Raw genomic sequence first — 17,292 nt, 5'->3', positions numbered from 1 at the left:
CAGCCCTCCTCCTCACCACCTGAAGAACTGTGCAAATTAAAGCTGGATTTGTGTTCCTTCCTTCCACGCCTGGAAGATGGTAAGAATTCCAGCACTAAGATGTCTCTGCAGCCACTGGCACAAGCCTCAAGAAAGAAGGAGCAACTCTCTCACTCCCCCAGGCAGGGCCTGGTCTCCTCCAGCCTCACAAGCCTGGGAGGGAAATGTTCAGTGAACCCAGAAGACAAACACCCCAAACACTGGGTGAAAACTGAAGCCTGAGAAAGAAGACAAAAGAGAGAAAGAAGACAAAGAGCATTGGAAATGCCCCCAGCCAAAGGGGTTAGGGCAAGCATGATTCCAGTGCACTGCCTGGTCACAGATGTGACCCATTTCTAAAGGAGTGGAGTACAGCAGAGTCTGCTCCAGCTAATCTGTAGGCCTCTTCAGAGACTCACCCTCAGGCCTGGGCTGGAAGCAGACATAAGCTTTTTCCCACTACCTCTACCAGAATGCATGTGGGAGAGTAACCCTAGCAAAATCCAGAGACTTTTTTTCACCTAAAGCTTCATTTAAAACTTTTTTATCCTGAGATAAAACAAAAATGAATAGTTCCCATTCTGGGAGGGTTACTTCATCTTTTGCATATACCAAAACTGCTTTGTTTCAACTAAAAAAGCAAATGGCATTTACAACGTGATTCAGAGGAGCCTGTAGACCAGCTGGCAACAGATGGTTGAGGGAGGCCAGGGCGTCGCCCTCCACAAAGGAGGGGTCCAATTACCCCAGTAGGCTCGGCGCTCCAAAGATGACCTTGCTGGCACAGGCCTGGAGGAGACCCCACAGCTGCCACTCAAGGGACTTTGAGACACCAGTCCCACCTCTAAGACACTCTACAGTGCCAGAGACACCAGTAGGGAAGTGCAGAAGCGGAGCATCTAGTTAGAGCAGACTGCAGAGGAGGGCAGAAGGGAAGGCATTGAAACCACAGGGTCTTCTGCTTGTAGGGTGGAAACACAGACCTGAAAGTACATGCAAATCACCTGGGAAGCCGAGAGCTTTGCTTTCTGCAGGTGTGGGTAAGCAGCCCAAGACTGCCCATTAACTGCTCATCAGTTCTAAGGATAAGGAAGCTGGTGATGGGCAGGCCTGGAAGGCAGCATCTTGAACGGTGAGTGGGAACGGGAGAAGCCCCACGGCTGAGGAAATTTAGCAGCACTATGGAGGCAGATAGGGGAGGTGTCGGTGGAAGCCCTCCATCTTACTATGTCCATTTACAGGAATTCAGTGCTTTCCCAGAAAGACACTATAATTCTAGAATGTGCTCAGTATTTCCATGCATCTCACTGGATCCTTGCAGGTTTTTTATTTTTCTATTTTTCGTTTCATATCACTGGAAAGTCACAGTCACCAAAGGCCTAGGGAAGTTGGACTCTGCCCCCTCCGTGTCTTCCAGCCCAGGCCTCTAGCATTGGGAAGTCACGGCAGGGGCAGGGAAGGAAGATCAAGGCCTGAGGGACAATGGGAGGAAAGCTACTGGCCACTGGCACAGAGGCCCCCCAGGAGGGGGGCTCCAGCTGGGAGAGGCAGATAAAAGAGCCAGAAAGTCACCCTGAAGGGAACCAGGAAGGGGAAGGTTTGAGCCCCTGGAAAAGAAAATAGAGGTGGGAGCCTCCCACAGTGGGAGGAGTCTCCTGGGCTGGAGCCCCAGACGAGCTGTGGAGACTATTTCTCTCAACTAAAGCTAGATTAAAACATTTGGTTTTACTTTCAACCCTGAAACTATCTATTTCACTGACTCTGGGGATATGAAATCAGGGACACTTGGCTTCCCTCCCAGCTAGGTTCAAGCTTAACTGTGAGGCATTTTTCCAAAATCGACTCTGCCTCCCCCATCCCCCCACGTATGAGGCAATACTTACTAAAGGGGCTTCTGGGCCCCAGAATATGACAGGGCGGGCTCAGGATGAACAAGTTTCCACTTGAAAACCACAGTCTGTGTTGATCAACACCACCCCCAGCCCTCACCCCTCAGGAGCTGAGGCAGGCAGGGTGCCTGCCGTGCAGGGAAGACCATGGGTTTGATCCCCTGACTGCTCCTGTGACCTCCAGTACCACCACATGAGTTCAGTCTTCCGGGGCATCACAACAACTAAGGGGGAGAGAGGTGAGGAAGTGGGCCCAGCAGTGATGAGTCATTTCGGAAAGAGATTCATGAACTTCAGATTCCCTGCTGGAAAGTTCACCTTCCACTGTCTTGGGGAGTCACCCGAGAAGAGAAAAGGCCAAGGTCACTGAGTGGCAGAAGTGGTGGGACCCAACTCCAAGCAGCACAATCTGTCCCTGGAACTTGTTGCTGTCCTGCCCTCTCCAAACCTCGGGATGCCCTGATATGTGTCTCAGGGTTCTTTCCTATGAACCTGAGACCTTTCTGCTTCTGCTCTGTCTTGGCAAATATCTGCTGAGACGAGGTTACTCTCAGGGCCAATCCTAGCAGATTGGGATTTGCTTCTAGTAAGATTTGGCTAGTGAGAATGAAGAGGAGCAGAATACTCACCACTTAATTTTGGGATTTTGTTTTGTTTGGGGGACCACACCCAGTGGTACTCAGGGCTTCTGCCTGCCCTTGTTTTTAGGGATCACTCTAGGGGGTGGGGTTGTCTGGGAAGCCTAATAGGGTGGCAGCATCAAACCAGAGTTGGCTGTATGTAAGGCAAGTGCCTTACCTGTGTATTTTTCCCAATTCTCACTCCTATTTTTAAAGTGGCAGCTCTGGAAATTGAATGAAAGTTGCCCTGCTGTAGAAGACACTGTGATGAGCTCTCAATTTGTGGGGTGTCTCCCTCTCTGTAAGAAAAGCTGGAGGTCTCTAAAGGCAAAAGGACTTTATCAAAGGAGAAGGATAGGTGGATGCCAAACTGCAGCCACCACACTGGTACTTGCCGATACCAGCCCCAGTATCTTTTTTTTTCCTTATACTTTGTCTTGTGGATCAGCCCCAGGACTAAGAGTCTACAAAGGAGCTATCCAACTTTCTTATTTTTAGCTGAAAACGACATTCAGAGTTAAGGTCTGGGCCATTCTGAGGAGTAACTCCATTTTTCTGGGCATTTCTTCAGAGTACTGTAGGAATACTTGTTATCAAACTTCAGTTTCCATTCTGTTCATCTTTTATTACAAAAACCTAGAAAGGTAGAGTGAATGTTATTTCCCTCCTCTACAAAAACCAAAGCTGATCTCAAGATAAATGATTTTGGAAAGAGTAGGATAAAATACTTAGCACCAGAAAAGTAGTCAGACTTTGATTGTCACACAGAACAGCTGGGTTTCAAAGTCACAAGACTATCACGAATTCTAGCTGTGTGACCCCCCTCATTTAGATAAACCTGGACGGCCCCTAGGAGGAAGGCCACTTTTGGCATACAAAAGGCCAGAAGGCCTGGGTTCGAAATCCCAACACCGAATGGTCTCCTGAGTAATGCCCAGAGCAACCCCAGTACAGATTCAGGAGTAGCCCCTGAATACCCACCACCCAGTATTGCCCCCAAACCAAAGATATTCCCAGATAAAGGGGCACAGGATGTTCCCAGGAGAAATTTCCAAAAACAATAGAGACCAAAGCAAACAAAAAAAATGTCCTCAACTACCCAACCAAGACACAAAATGCTATACATGAAAGCATGATAGCAGGGAGGGTCAGGAGGGACGGAAGACCTCCCGTGTGGCTTTTCAGGAGCCAGTGTTCCCAGAGGCACGAAGGCCCTCCCTCTCCTCTACCTCCTCCTCATCCCATCTTCTCTCTCCCTCTCTCTGCTCCCCTGCCCCATGGACACAGATGGTGTGGGGGGGGGGGGGAGTCCAGTAAGGTCTGTGCAAGTCACCTTCACTCTGAGCCAGCAGCGTAAGATCTCATGCTCAGCACCAGTGGGCACAGGGGGCTGGGATACGACTAGGGGAACTGAAAGTCTAATCAGGAGGTCCATGTTGTCCTGGCTGAGAGGGAAGATGCATGTCGCAAGGGTTTCCGGTGGCACTATACCCCCTGCCAGCTGCCTGCCAAACCTGCCGCCTGCCTGGGCCTCAAGAGCCTGGAGATGGCAGAACAAAGGGAAATGGCTGTGGCTCAGGCAGTGGGGGAGGCCGCAGCCCGCCTGCCAGCAAGGCGGCTTTTCTGCAGCTGAGTGCCGCTGTTAGAACCGGTCATGCTATATGCTATTGCTTTTTTTTGCGAGCTACAAAGCAAAGTGGGGACTGAGAGACCAAAAGCAAAGGAGGCACGAGCCTGGCCTCTGCCCAAGGGCACAGCTGGGCTTGGAACACTGGGGCAGAAACTCCCTGGAGGAGAGAGGAGGGAGGGCAGCAGGTGGCAGGCCACAGACCCACCCGGGCACTCGCTCTTGCCCATCTGCGCCCCATGGGTTCCCAGCACTGCAGCCAGCGGGCCTGAAAGAAGAGACGTGGGTCCTGGCAGTGGTGACCAGAAGCAGAGTTCCTCCAGATTTCCCAGGTTGTGGAGGAAGAGCACTGGAAAAGGACCTGGGAGGGGGGATCAGCAAGCATCGGAGAGCACATGGAGGGGTGGGGTGGGGTGAAGTGGCTTAAACCCATCCACCCCATGATCCCATTAAGCATAATAGTCTCCTGCTGCCAGTCATGAGGCACAGCACTGACCACCCTCTGCTCGCTCCTCCCCACACCCCCAAATCCACAATAGTAGGCGGCAGGAAACCAGGACAGAGCCCATGAATAGCTCCACTGTCAGCCCCCAGCCCCACAGGTCAGCCGCCCTGCCACAGAGCTGCCATAAGGCACAATAGAGACCTCTGTGCTGCCAGGCCAGCCCAGTCCCACCCGCACACACTGGGCTGTGGGCACGGGACTCACCCTACTTCTCACAGAGCAGATTCAGGGCCACTGACCTCGCCCACCAGGTCAGGGTCACCTCCGGTGGTCAGCCTGCTTCTTGCCCATTCTGCCCTGGCAAGGAGTAGCAGCGTTGCCTGGAGAAGGCCGTGGTCCTCTCAGCGGCTGCAGAATCCCTGGACACCCAGTGGGGGCAGCCCCCACTTGTACTCCCTCACATTCTTCCCTCCTCCACCAGGGAGAAAACAGCTCACAAGTGAGAACTGCCCTTCACAAGTCTGCTTGGTAAACCAAGAGCCTTCCACACAAACTTGAAAACAAGGTAGGCCCAGCGGGTCACAGACAAGAGATGGTCAAATGCAGAGGATCCAGGGGACAGGTTGACCTGAGTGGAACCAAAAGCAGATGAACAGAAATAAGTACCAGTGGGATCGGCGAGATAGCATGGAGGTAGCACGTTTGCCTTGCATGCAAAAGGACGATGGTTCGAATCCCGGCATCCCATATGGTCCCCCGAGCCTGCCAGGGGCGATTTCTGAGCATAGAGCCAGGAGTAACCCCTGAGCACTGCTGGGTGTGACCCAAAAACCAATAAATAAATAAATAAATAAATAAATAAATAAATAAATAAATAAAGTAAATAAGTACCAGCACCTAAATCCGTACTATCTTCCCCACCAAAGAAATACAAGATATCAGGCACCAGAAAGATAGTACAATGGGTAAGGGGCTTGCCTTATATGCAGCCAACAAGTTTTGATCCCTGGTGTCCCATATGGTTCCTCCAAGTACTGCCATGAGTGATCCCTGAGTACAGAACAGAGCCAGGAGTAGGCCGTGGCTACCACGAGGTGCAAACCAAAGAGAAAAGGAGAGAAATACAAGATGTCTCCCAAGGAACAATCCAGAAGCCTTCATTCTTCCTTTGGGATCAAAGCAACCCAGCCTGTTCGTTTTCCTGTTAATCACCCAAAAGCCTCAGCTCTTCATCCAGCCTCTCCATCACAGACCCAGGAGCAGGTGCAAGGCGGTCCTGCAACTTGGCAAGACAAATGCTCACAAAATGTCTCAGCTAGAAATAATATGCTGAAAATAGCCTCGATGTACACCAATCGGAGATGAGCCGTGTGAAACACGGTTTACTAAACTATGCGTTGAAATGAAGCGATCCTAAGATAGACTTTAGAGTAAAAAATTCGGTATGCGAAGAGCAATATACTCTAACAGAGTGCTGGCATTATAAACTCTGGGGCACCCGATTCACCAGAACAGGGATCAAGGAGAAGGCCACAGAACCCATGTGACTCAGAACCCACCATCTCGCACCTTCTGGGGAGACTGGACACATTGGAGGAGTAAAACTGAAAGGTCAGGATGAAAATACAAAATTTTATTGAATATCTTTATGGGTTTCTCATCAAATATACATTCTGTTTTGGGGGTGAAGTGGGCAGAAATGGCACAGCATGGGCCCTCCAATTCCTAGGGCCCACCAGGAACACATCAGTCAGTGCTGAGGGCAGGAGTTCCATATGGTGCTGAAGCCCAAACTCTGGTATCTACATGTTCCAGGCATACACCCAGACCACTGTGACCTCCCAGGCCTCCATCATAGATACATTTCCTTTCTTTTCTTTTTTGGTTTTGGAGCCACACCCAGTAGTGTTCAGGGCTTACTACTGATTACACTCAGGGAACACTCCTGATAGGGTTTTATGGGGTGCCAGGGAAAGAACCTAGGTAGGCCATATGCAAAGGTAAGTTTCCAACCACTCTCTAATCGCTCTGGTCCTTAAGGACACATTTCTTAAAATAACATTTTAGTGCCTGGGATATAATTCAGTGGTAGAGTATGTGTCTTGCATATGTACAGTGCTAGGTACTGAACTCAGAATTTCACATCCCTAGCACCAAACATATCCAAAAAAAAAATGTTTTTAACTTAGATTTTAACATTTAAATGTCCTACTTTGTGGCTGGAGACACAAAAGAATTTAACAGAAGGGCTGGAGAGAAAGCACAGGAGACGGGAGTAAAGCTTTACATGAGCCCAATCCTGTTTGATTCTCAGCACATGCCCCACCCTTAGCATCACCAGGAGCCTGGGAGGCCCCTGAGAACCAGTGGGGTGTCGCTGCTGGTGGTCCCTGACACCTCTGGGTCCCAGCAGCACCACATCTTCAGGTAGCCAAACAGCCAGGAGTGACCACCAGGCACCTTGACCTAAGCTTGAAAGATGAACCACCACCACTACCCCTCAAAAAACATTTAGGTCTAACTCTGCAAACAGCTTCTGTTATTATCTCTCCTAGAACAAGTAATAATGGATGAAGAAGGAAAAAGGGGAATGGGTAATGAAGGGGGGGGTCAATAATTCCAATCTCTGGAATAAAGACTCAACGACTCAGGGTGTTCCCTCCACTCCACTCCTCCACCAAGTCCCAAAATAGAAAGTTTTTACTTGCAAGTCCAAGAGCAGATTCTGAGGAAGACAGAAGGAAACCCCAGGTTGTTCCTCACAGAGAGCTACCTGTGGAGAGCATTCCAACACCGATGGTGAGATTGCAGACCCGGGTTCAGGAGGTGCTTGGGGGGGGGAGCAGGGTAACAGAGAGCCAGGAACCAGCAGGACCACACAGCCCAATTGTAGCAGCTTAAAGAAAAAAACTATTTCAACAGATTTCTAGGCCTGGCTGAACTCCAAGGACAGGCTAAAATCAGTTCCTCCCAAATCCCAGCTCAGAACGCCCCCTCCCTGAACTCCTCCATGTACCTTTCAGGAAAGAGGGTGGCAGAATAGAATGGTGTAGAGAGGGGTTCGTATATTAATCCTCACTAATGCGATACATATATGTAGCTTAAAAGCCTTCTTGAACTGGCAGTCAATAAACACTCAGCACTCAGAAGCACTGATGTCTTTTCTCAGAGTGATTTTTCCCTCTAAGGAACAATATGAAAACCATTCGGGTCTCTTCTGCTTCCAAAGGGGATGCCTATTAGAGCTGGGCCAGGGCACTCCTGGGGGGTTGGGGAAGAGAGTTGAGGGGGAGGGGAGTAAACTATTAGAAGCCCTGCCTGGCCCAGCCAGAGGCGCCACAACTTGTACCAAGACACCACCCCCCACCACCAGCCATGGTCCCAAGACACAGACTACCCAGGAACAAGCCAAAAGAGGAAAGAGCCATGCACTCAGAGGCCTTCCCAGTGAGTGCTCAATGTTTCACAAGTGGCCCCCAAATTCAGAAGTGGAAGTTTCATAGGAAATTGAGAAAGTGGAACCCCATGGGCACTTGGAGCCCATGCACCTCAGCCCTGGGAACAAGTGCCCACTGCTTCCCACAAGAATGGGCAGGGCTCCCCCACACCAAACAGGCCCTGACCCTCCATGCAACAAAGAGCTGGATCTGTCCATCACCTCCGCCACAAGGTGAACTTCAGAACCACCTGCCCCACCCAGAACCCACCACCTCCCCTCTGTGCCTGGTCTCCCCTTAGGCCACTACCAACTACCTCCTTATTCCCCTGAGAATGAAAACCATAGCCAGGGCCTCTTTCGTGTTTACAACATTACTCGTCTGCCACAGGAAGTAGCAGGGACAGTGGTGCACAAGGCAGACAATAGTGGAGCAGGCAAGAGAGCTGCCCTGGGCCAGAACCTGTCACCACATTGGCCCCTACGCGGTGGAGATGGGGAGTGGGGAAGGCTCTTACCCAAGGTCAACGGATTTCCTTCATGCTGTTTTGTACCACATGGCAGGAAGCCTGGTTCCTAAGAAAAGTAGGAGGAGCCACAAACAACAAGTAGGCAAGGAGAGAATCAGGAGCAAAGGGGGGTGGGGGAGAGGCTGGCTAACAGTGTGAGGCCTGCAGTCCCAGGGATCCCCCTCAACACCTCAAACAAAGGAGAGGAGGTCAGTCCAACCCCTCAGCTGCTCTGCTGAAAGAGGGAGAAGCTATATAAGTTGCCAGACTGGTTTGCCTGCGAAGGCAGCAGGAGAACAAGGCCAAGAAGGAAGAAGGGTCGAAGCAGGCAGGGAGGCTGTCCAGAGTCCAAAGACTATGGCATACCTGGCAGAGGGAGACAGGCAGGAGGGGGTGTTCATAAGGGGCAAAGCTGGCAAGGTCTGTGTGGCCCCAATTCCACACGATTGACCAAGGAGCCAAGGGACATGGAGACAGGCATTGAAAAGGCTGAGGAGCTGGGGCGCTGACCCAGATGGACACTAGTCAGAGAGGATGATCTCAGCCAACGTGAGAACTACACTAAAGACTGAACACAGACCACTGTAGCCTGGGGGAGACAACCGCCTCCATGTCAGCCAGCTGCCTCACCAAGGCTCATCTCTGCCCTTAGAGTAGTCATTAGGCAAGAATCCTGCTTCTACTGGAATCCCCAACCCTCCAAAACTGATGGCCCTCCTGCTGGCCCCACTCCTCCATCACTATATCTCCCAGTAAGAAAGAGACTGAGACTGCCTTCAGCAAGAATCCTGAAGGCGAGGTGCGCAATTACCCTACTAGCCAAGCAACGCTCCCTCCTCCACCCCACCCAAACCCTAGTCACACATTGCCAATTCCCCTGGTTGGATTTGGGGTTCTCAATTCCTGCTGCAATCCTTGAACTTGAACTTAGGACGCTCCGGAAGAACTCTCCCTTGCAGTTTTAACAGCTATCAGAATCACGTTCTAACAGGACAAAGCTCCAAGTCTTTCTGGGTCCCTCAACTAGAGCAGTGTGAGAACCCCAGTTTCTGGGGCAGGAGAATAGAGGCCATACCTGGGAGTGCCAAGTCCAAAGCCACGGTAGTCCTCTCCCTTCCCATTACTCACCGGCCATCCCAGTTCCCCTGCACCCAGACCTTGGGTTCTAAGCCATGGTTTCTCTGTGTGTGTGTGTGTGTGTGTGTGTGTGTGTGTGTGTGTGTGTGTGTGTGTGTGTGTGTGTGTGTGTGTGTGTGTGTGTGTGTGTGTGTGCAGGCACAGGGGACCATATGGGACGCTGGGATTCGAACCGATGACCTTCTGCATGTGTGTGTGTGTGTGTGTGTGTGTGTGTGTGTGTGTGTGTGTGTGTGTGTGCAGGCACAGGGGACCATATGGGACGCTGGGATTCGAACCGATGACCTTCTGCATGAAAGGCAAACGCCTTACCTCCATGCTATCTCTCCGGCCCCAAAGCCATGGTTCTAACCCTCTGCCTCACAGGCTCACCTTGGGATGGAGAAGGAAGAAGTCTGGGGAACACTTGTTTCCTTCCAGCCACCCGGAGGGCACCTCTGCTGAGTAGTGGGAGGAGAAAACCAAGAAGGACTCGTAGGCCCTGCAGAGCCGGTTGGCCCAGAAACATGCACTGGTATACACACAGTGAGCCAAAATCGAGAGGAGAGATACCAAACCTCTCTTCAGGCTCAACCGTGTCCAAGCCCTTGTCAGATCCCTCCAGGAAAGCTTAACCTTAGCTTTACTCAGTTCCATAAACACACAGTACAAGGCAGCAAAGTGAGTTTCCCTCTTTGTTCCCCCAGGATCCCAGAAGTCACTTCAGGGCCTGTCACCCTAACTGTCAGCTATAAAAATCAAGCTGGGAGTCAGGCCTGAGCTCTCCAAGGAGTAGACACCAATCTCTGTCCAACCCTGCTGCCTGGGGAAGAAAGGAGAACAGACCTGATAAGTGAAGTTTTATACCCCTCCCCACCAGCCCACTAAAGCTCAGATAAAGAGGAGCTCAGATAGAGAGCTCAGAGTTTTGCCTCAGCACCACCCAAACACGCCCGGCCCCACCCCAGTACAGAAAGGAGTGCAGGAAGTGGAGTCGCTCATTCCTGTAATGAGGGACTACTAAGTACTTTGCTATGAGCTACCTGTAGTGACGTAAGCGGTTCCAAACCATGTCCAGGTTAACTCCAATGCTTCAGAGCCTGCTTCACAGTCCCAGAGAGAATCAGATAAGAGGGATTCTTCTCATTTCACAAATGAGAAAATGCGGGCCAGAGCGATGGTGCAATGGGTAGGGCATTTGCCTTGCACACAGCTGACTCGGGTTCAATCTCCCGCATCCCATAAGATCCCCAAAGCTTGCCAGGAGTAATTTCTGAATGTAGAACTGGGACTAACCCGAGTGCCGCCTTGTTTGCCCCCGCACGCGCACACGCACACACACACACACACACACACACACACACACACGAGTAATTTCTGAATGCAGAGCTAGGACTAACCTAAGTGCTGCCTTGTGTGGCCCAACACACACACACACACACACACACACACACACACATTAAAAGGCTAGGACTAACCTAAGTGCTGACTTGTGTGGCCCAACATACACACACACACACACACACACACACACACACACACACACTAAAAGGCCAGAGAGAAAGAGAGATGGTACAGAGAGAAAGGTGCTTGCCTTGCACACAGCCAAACCTGTGTCCATGTGATCCCCAAGCACAACAAGCAGACAACACAGAGTCAGGAATAAGCCCTAAACATCACAACAACAACACCACACACATACCACCCAAAAAGTACCCAGTTGAGAAAAAAATACACTTCCAAGAGAAGGGACACTGGGAATCGCCAGGTTCTTCAAGGCTGGGGAGATGGCTGAAAGGGTTGGAGTGTTACATTTCACATGCTGGGGCCCCAGGTTCAATCCCCAACCTGAGCATCTCCAGCTGTAACCCAGAAGTCAAAATAAATATGTAAATCACTCTGCTAATTACTCTGCTAGTAAGAGCACTACTTGAACGTGGTTTCACCTTGGTCCATTCAAGCTGGACATTGTTTCTCCTCTGGGGCAAAGCACTGAACGTATCCCACCTTCCAGGTCCTGCTACACACACACACACACACACACACACACACACAGCGTTTGCGTCATCTAAACCATAAGCAATGCTGTTACAGGAAAAAAAGGATGTGGAGATGTTACGAAGAGTCCACGTGAATCGGGCACACAGAATAAGGAACATAGAAAAACCAGGAACTAGTCGCATTCCCCTAGAGCAGATCCTAGAAGTCTGCAGAGCCCCAAGAACTGTGACGACCAACCGTAAGTGAAACAACTGCTCCAAGACCACCATTGCCCCTGCTTCTTCCAGATGGTTAAAGGGAGGCTCAGGAAAAGGAGGAAATATGCCTTAGGATGGACAGTGAGCTGACCACAGTGTCAAAGAACCAAAGGGTTTACAACTGCCACCAATGTTTCCTGGGCCTCCTGAAAGTCCACAGAGACCAAGCAGGTGAGGAAACACAGAAATGCAGCCCACAGAAGGGTCAGAGTTTTAACCCTTCAGGAGGAAGGCCCAGGGTCAAATGCAAAGGGTTTTCCACAAGCCTCAGAGTCCCATTCCAATCCAAGCAACTAGCAAGCCAGTCATCTATGTGATTCCTCTATATTGTCACCTCATTATCTCTCCTTTCCATATTCTGGTGTCCACAAACACAGCCCTCGAGGCCCAGAAATGACATGAAATGGTCAAGGTCTATACTGAAAGGAGGAGGGAAGTTGGAGAGTCTGGCACATATTCCACACACAAATTCTGCTGCCTGCCCAGATGAGCCAGCTGCTAAGCAGGACTGGCTGCAGTGGCAGAAACACCCAGCAGCCATAGTCTGAGGACTCGTAGTTTGAATCCAGTTTGTTAGACTCTACAGAGATGACTCTGAAAAGCTCCTGCTCTAAAGAAAGAAGGCTGGCACTGGAACTGTATGTAGGCAAACAATAGGCAGACCAAGGGTTAACATGCCAAGGCAGTAAAGAAATGGGGGCCTCCTCTTTAAAGGCCAACTAGGATGCAGCAGCAAGCAAGAGGGATCACCACCCAGTTCGCAACCCAGTGCACCAAACTATAAAAAATTAAACTCTGGGGGCTGGAGAGCTAGTACAATAGGTGGGGCACTTATCTTGCACACAGCCAACCAAGTTTGATCACCCCACCCTAAACCTGGTCCCCCAAACCTGCCAGAAGTAATTCCTGAGTAGAGTCAGGTGTAATAAGCCCTGAGCACAACGGGGTGAAGACCCCCAAAAATCAGAAGAAGAAAAAAAATCTGTGATCGGCACCGGAGAGAGAGCACAGTGGTGTTTGCCTTGGTAGCAGTCGACCCAGGACCTAAAGTGGTTGGTTCAAATCCCGGAGTCCCATATGGTCCCCTGTGCCTGCCAGGAGTGATTTCTGAGCATAGAACCAAGAGTAACCCCCTGAGCGCCGCTGGGTGTGCCCCAAAAAAAAAACAAAACAAAAAACAAAAAAAAAGAATCTGTGATCTGGAGTCACCACTAGCTCTTGGATCCACGAATGAGAAAAATAATGAGCAAAAGGTCCCACCAGAATCAAAGGAACAAGCTGCCTTTGCAAGCTACCTCTTACTACCTAACTTATATCCAAATGTGGGGTCTCAGTGCACCCTTAAATTGTTTCTTTGACTAATTCATGATCAGTGTTCTGAGTGACAGAAACATATAACACTCAAGACCAGAACTTTGGGGCCGGCCGGAGCAATAACACAGTGAGTGGGACGGTAGCCTTGGACACTTGCTGAACCAGGTTTGATCTCTGACATCCCATATGGTTCCCCAAGCCTGCCAGGGGTGATTTCTGAGTGCAGTCAGGAGTAACCCCTGAGCACTGCTGGGTGTGGCCAAATAAATAAATAAATAAATAAATAAAAAGAACTTGGGAAGTCACTGAGGACTGCACAAAAGGAGGCCCCGTGGATGGCATCAGTACTGTTTATTCATTACATGTTTCGTCAAATCCTCATTCCCACCCAAGCCTTGTAGATAAGGGTGATGACTTTAGGACCACTTTAGCCATTGCAAGGTCACAATATGGAGGAGCTGTAAGAGCCTGGGTGAGATTCATCATGTCGGGTGCCTCTGCCCAGGCCACCAGAAAATTTTCAACTAATCACCATGTGTCTCCTACTGAGATCCACAATAAACTTAAAAAAAAAAAAGGTAGATATGCCCGTGGACATAAGCAAGAAATACACCTTCGTGTTACTTTAAGTCTCTTGAGATTTGAGAATTGTTATCACAGTAAACCCTGATCAATCTAGACAGATACAAAAATGCAATGACTCACTCTCCCCATCTTCTCTGGCTGTGTGGGTCTTGGCACCTGAAAGATAAAAGCTCTCTCTCCTGGAGTTGAAAAGCACCACCACCCCTCCGTGCCCAGATAGATGAGATGCTTTCAGAGACGGGGAGAAAGGAGGTATCAGCACCGGAAAGCCACAATTCCATTGTGGGCCAGGCCCAGTGGGTGTGTGAATACATTCTGAGGAAGGAAGACATCATCTATGTTAGAAATGAGGAGGCCTGGCTCCTGCTGAGACTCGATGCATGTTACTCCGTGATTTCTCCACAGCTCTCTCATCTACAAAATGGAACTTCAGAATTAGATACCGCACAGTGCTAGTGCAAGGATTATTCAAGTAGGGCTCCGAGGGCAGTGCTTGTTGTAAGTCTCAATAAATCCCCCCTTCTGTATAATCACTGTAAGCTGCCATAACTTCCTCAAAGTGAAATCCAGCAAAGATTTCCCAGGGTTTGCAAGATGGGATTTTGCAGACACCACCCAACTGAAGTGCAACAGGTGACAAATCAAATCCCCAAGCACACAGCAGTCAAGAGTGGTCCGTCACTGGGGGCTGAAGAGATTAGTGCAGCGGTAAGGCCTTTGCTTTGCCTTGCCTTGCACGCAGTCAACCCAGGATGGACGGTGGTCTCCGAGTATGCCAGGTGACCCAATCAATACCAAAAAACAGAGAGAGAGAGAGAGAGAGAGAGAGAGAGAGAGAGAGGAAAGAGAGAGGAAAGAGAGAGAGAGAGGAAAGAGAGAGAGAGAGAGAAAGAGAGAGAGAGAGAGAGAGAGAGAGAGAGAGAGAGAGAGTTATGTCCCTATACAAACAGTTCCAAAACTCCTCGATCCCTCATCTCCTTGGGGTCTGACCCTTCTCACCCTGGGCACATGCTTGACCTCCCCACAGCTAAACATGAGTAGGGAACACAGTCCAGCTGCTCAGCTGGTCCAGGGGATGCCTTTCCTAGGCAGCTGACCCTTCAGCTGCCCCCTCTTTGCAGTGCCCTTCTTTCTTAGAGGTGGCCACAACCTCCAGAAAATAAAAAATCCCCTGGATTCCTATCAGATTGAATAACAGGTATGGGCTGAAGAAAGTGCAAATCACAAATACACAACCGAGGCCCTGCCATCAAAGCAGCCTGGCCTCCAAAGACTAGCCTAGCAGCTTACAGAATGTTAAGGCAGTGCTGGGACGAGACCAGTAACCCCTGCCCTCCAACTAACTAATCCCTCTCTCTCACTCCCCCTCTCCCCAAAGCAATTTGGTGGTCCAAAACACAGAGTTCAGAGATGTAGGGACCAGGAGATCAAAATCGAAGTCGCAACAAAGAACCCCACAGAAGTGGGGAGTGGGGAGAAAAAGCTTGAGTAAACTCACAATTTACAGACCCTAGCTTTGCTAGCTTGCTCTTGGGGCAAGGCAGCCCTGTGCGAGCCATGAGAGTGTTGGGGCCTGGGAAATGGAGGTGGAAGGAGTTTTTTTAGCTTGGTTCTGAGGGTTCTGGATCCAGGAGCACCCCTAAAGAAGAAGAAAAAGACGGGTATCTCGGCTATGGACAAGGCTGGCTGAAAGAAAAGTACAGGGGACAATAGGGTACAGAGAGGTATTCAACAGCTTAGGCTCAGGGTTTCCCAGTACAGATAAGAGAAGGACATTGCCAAGTCCTAAAAGCCACGAACTTCCCCCACATGGAGATCAAGGCGGACTAGGGGTCCCCCTAACTAAAGAAGGAAGCGAACCCTAAAAAAAGCAATGCCCATGTGCTCTGTACCCCCACCCACCCATACCCAAGACGCCTGGATGCCCCCTGACCCCAGAAACTGGACTCTTGTCATTCCAGATCGCCTAGTAGAACCCCAATGCCAAGTTCTAAGATGATCCACTGGCAAGTCCTGGGACCCCCCAAAAACCCATCACGCAGGCTTGCAGGTGCAGACTTTCTCCTGCTCCAGGACCCTCGGAGGCCCCCAACTCCACGAGGGACCCCACGAAGGGGCCACAGGGGAAGCCGGGTCACCCCGAACCGAACCTGTTCGATGCCCAGGGAGGCCCCAAAGAAGATCGGATCGGATCACGCCCACGGCGGGCCCGGCCTAGGGTCGACGACGATGACGACGCCTCCAGCCAGCGCTGCAAGCAGGGTGTCGAGGGTTCGAGTCCCGCACGCACCCCCAGGCGGATTGGGGTTCGAAGCGGGCCGAGGCCTCCGGCGAGGGCGTCGCGGGCGCTGCGAAGCGACCCGATCCGATCGGGGCAGACAAAAGCCGGCCGGGCCGCCCCGGGACGCGGCCGAGGAAGCCTGCGGGGCCGAGGCGGGAGCTGAGGCTCCAGGAGGGGGGTTCGGCCTCACACAATGAGGGGCGCCGGGGGGAGGGAGGCGCCTGCAAGCTCGACTCACCCGGGCGCGGAGGCGGCGGACGCGGCGGCGGCGGAGGCGACGACGCGGCCCGGGTCGGCCGAGGAAGTTAGAGCAAGTTCGGCGGCGCGGGGCGGGAGGGCGCGACTCGGGCCGGCCGAGCGAGGGGCGTGGCTAGCGATTGGGAATGGGGCGTGGTCTGGTATGTGGGCGGGGCTGTGGGCGGGGTCTGTCAGCGGCCGAGGCCGAGGCGCCTCCGGAGAGGCCCAGCCGGCGCTTCTGGCCCCGCCCCTGCTTCGCTAGCCACGCCCACTCCTGCGTCAGCGCGGTGTCACCGGTGGGAAGCAGTAGCCTGGATCTGAGCCCGCCCCACCTTGAAGGCGGGGCCTGGTGCGGAGGGCGTGGCTAGGGGCAGGGCCGAGAGGCAGCCGAAACCGAGGCGCCTCCGGAGAGGCCCACCCGCACAGTGCGTCTGGCCCCGCCCCTGCCTCTACCTCTAGCCACGCCCACTCTAGCGTCAGCGTTATGTGCGGAGGGCGTGGCTCGGGAGCGGCCGAGGCTAAGGCCCAGTGAGCCTGGCTCCGCCCCTGCTTCTAGCCACAACCACTCTGCGTCAGCGCGGTGTCACCGGTGGGAAGCAGTGCCTGGAGGAGCTGAGCCCGTCCGCCCCACCATCTGGGAGGCGGGGCATGCTCCAAGCCCGCCCCATCTTAGAAGCGTTGCGGGGTGTCTAGTGTGGTGGGCGTGTCTAGGGGCGGGGCCTAGGTTGAGGCGTAGCTACACAGAGCGCCGGGAACGACCCACCCCAGTGCTCCTGGACCCGCCCCTGCCTGTAGCCACGCCCACTCAGCGTCAGCCCTAGCCGGTGGGAAGCAGTCGCCTGGATCTGAGCCCGTCCCGTCTTAGAAGCGTGGCCAATCCCGAGCCCGCCCAATGTAGAAGGCGTGGCCTAGACTCGGTCACGCCTCTTTCTCGCGCTCTGGGCGTTGCCATTGGCG

General features: G+C 52.0%; 1 protein-coding gene across 1 annotated transcript in view; it reads right to left on the bottom strand.

Moving 5' to 3' along the window:
- TSPAN14 (tetraspanin 14) overlaps window positions 1-16,488 on the bottom strand; it is a 41,499-nt gene extending 25,011 nt beyond the window's left edge. The window contains exon 1 of the mRNA XM_049790728.1: window positions 16,337-16,488. The gene's annotated coding sequence lies outside the window, so the exon portion shown is untranslated. The remainder of the gene's footprint in view (window positions 1-16,336) is intronic.
- Between the last annotated feature and the right edge of the window lie 804 nt (window positions 16,489-17,292).

This window comes from Suncus etruscus, chromosome 17, assembly GCF_024139225.1.
Source record: "Suncus etruscus isolate mSunEtr1 chromosome 17, mSunEtr1.pri.cur, whole genome shotgun sequence".
Classification (NCBI taxonomy): domain Eukaryota; kingdom Metazoa; phylum Chordata; class Mammalia; order Eulipotyphla; family Soricidae; genus Suncus; species Suncus etruscus.
The sequence above is the reverse complement of the archived record's forward strand: the minus strand, read 5'-3'. Positions and strand labels throughout refer to the sequence as shown.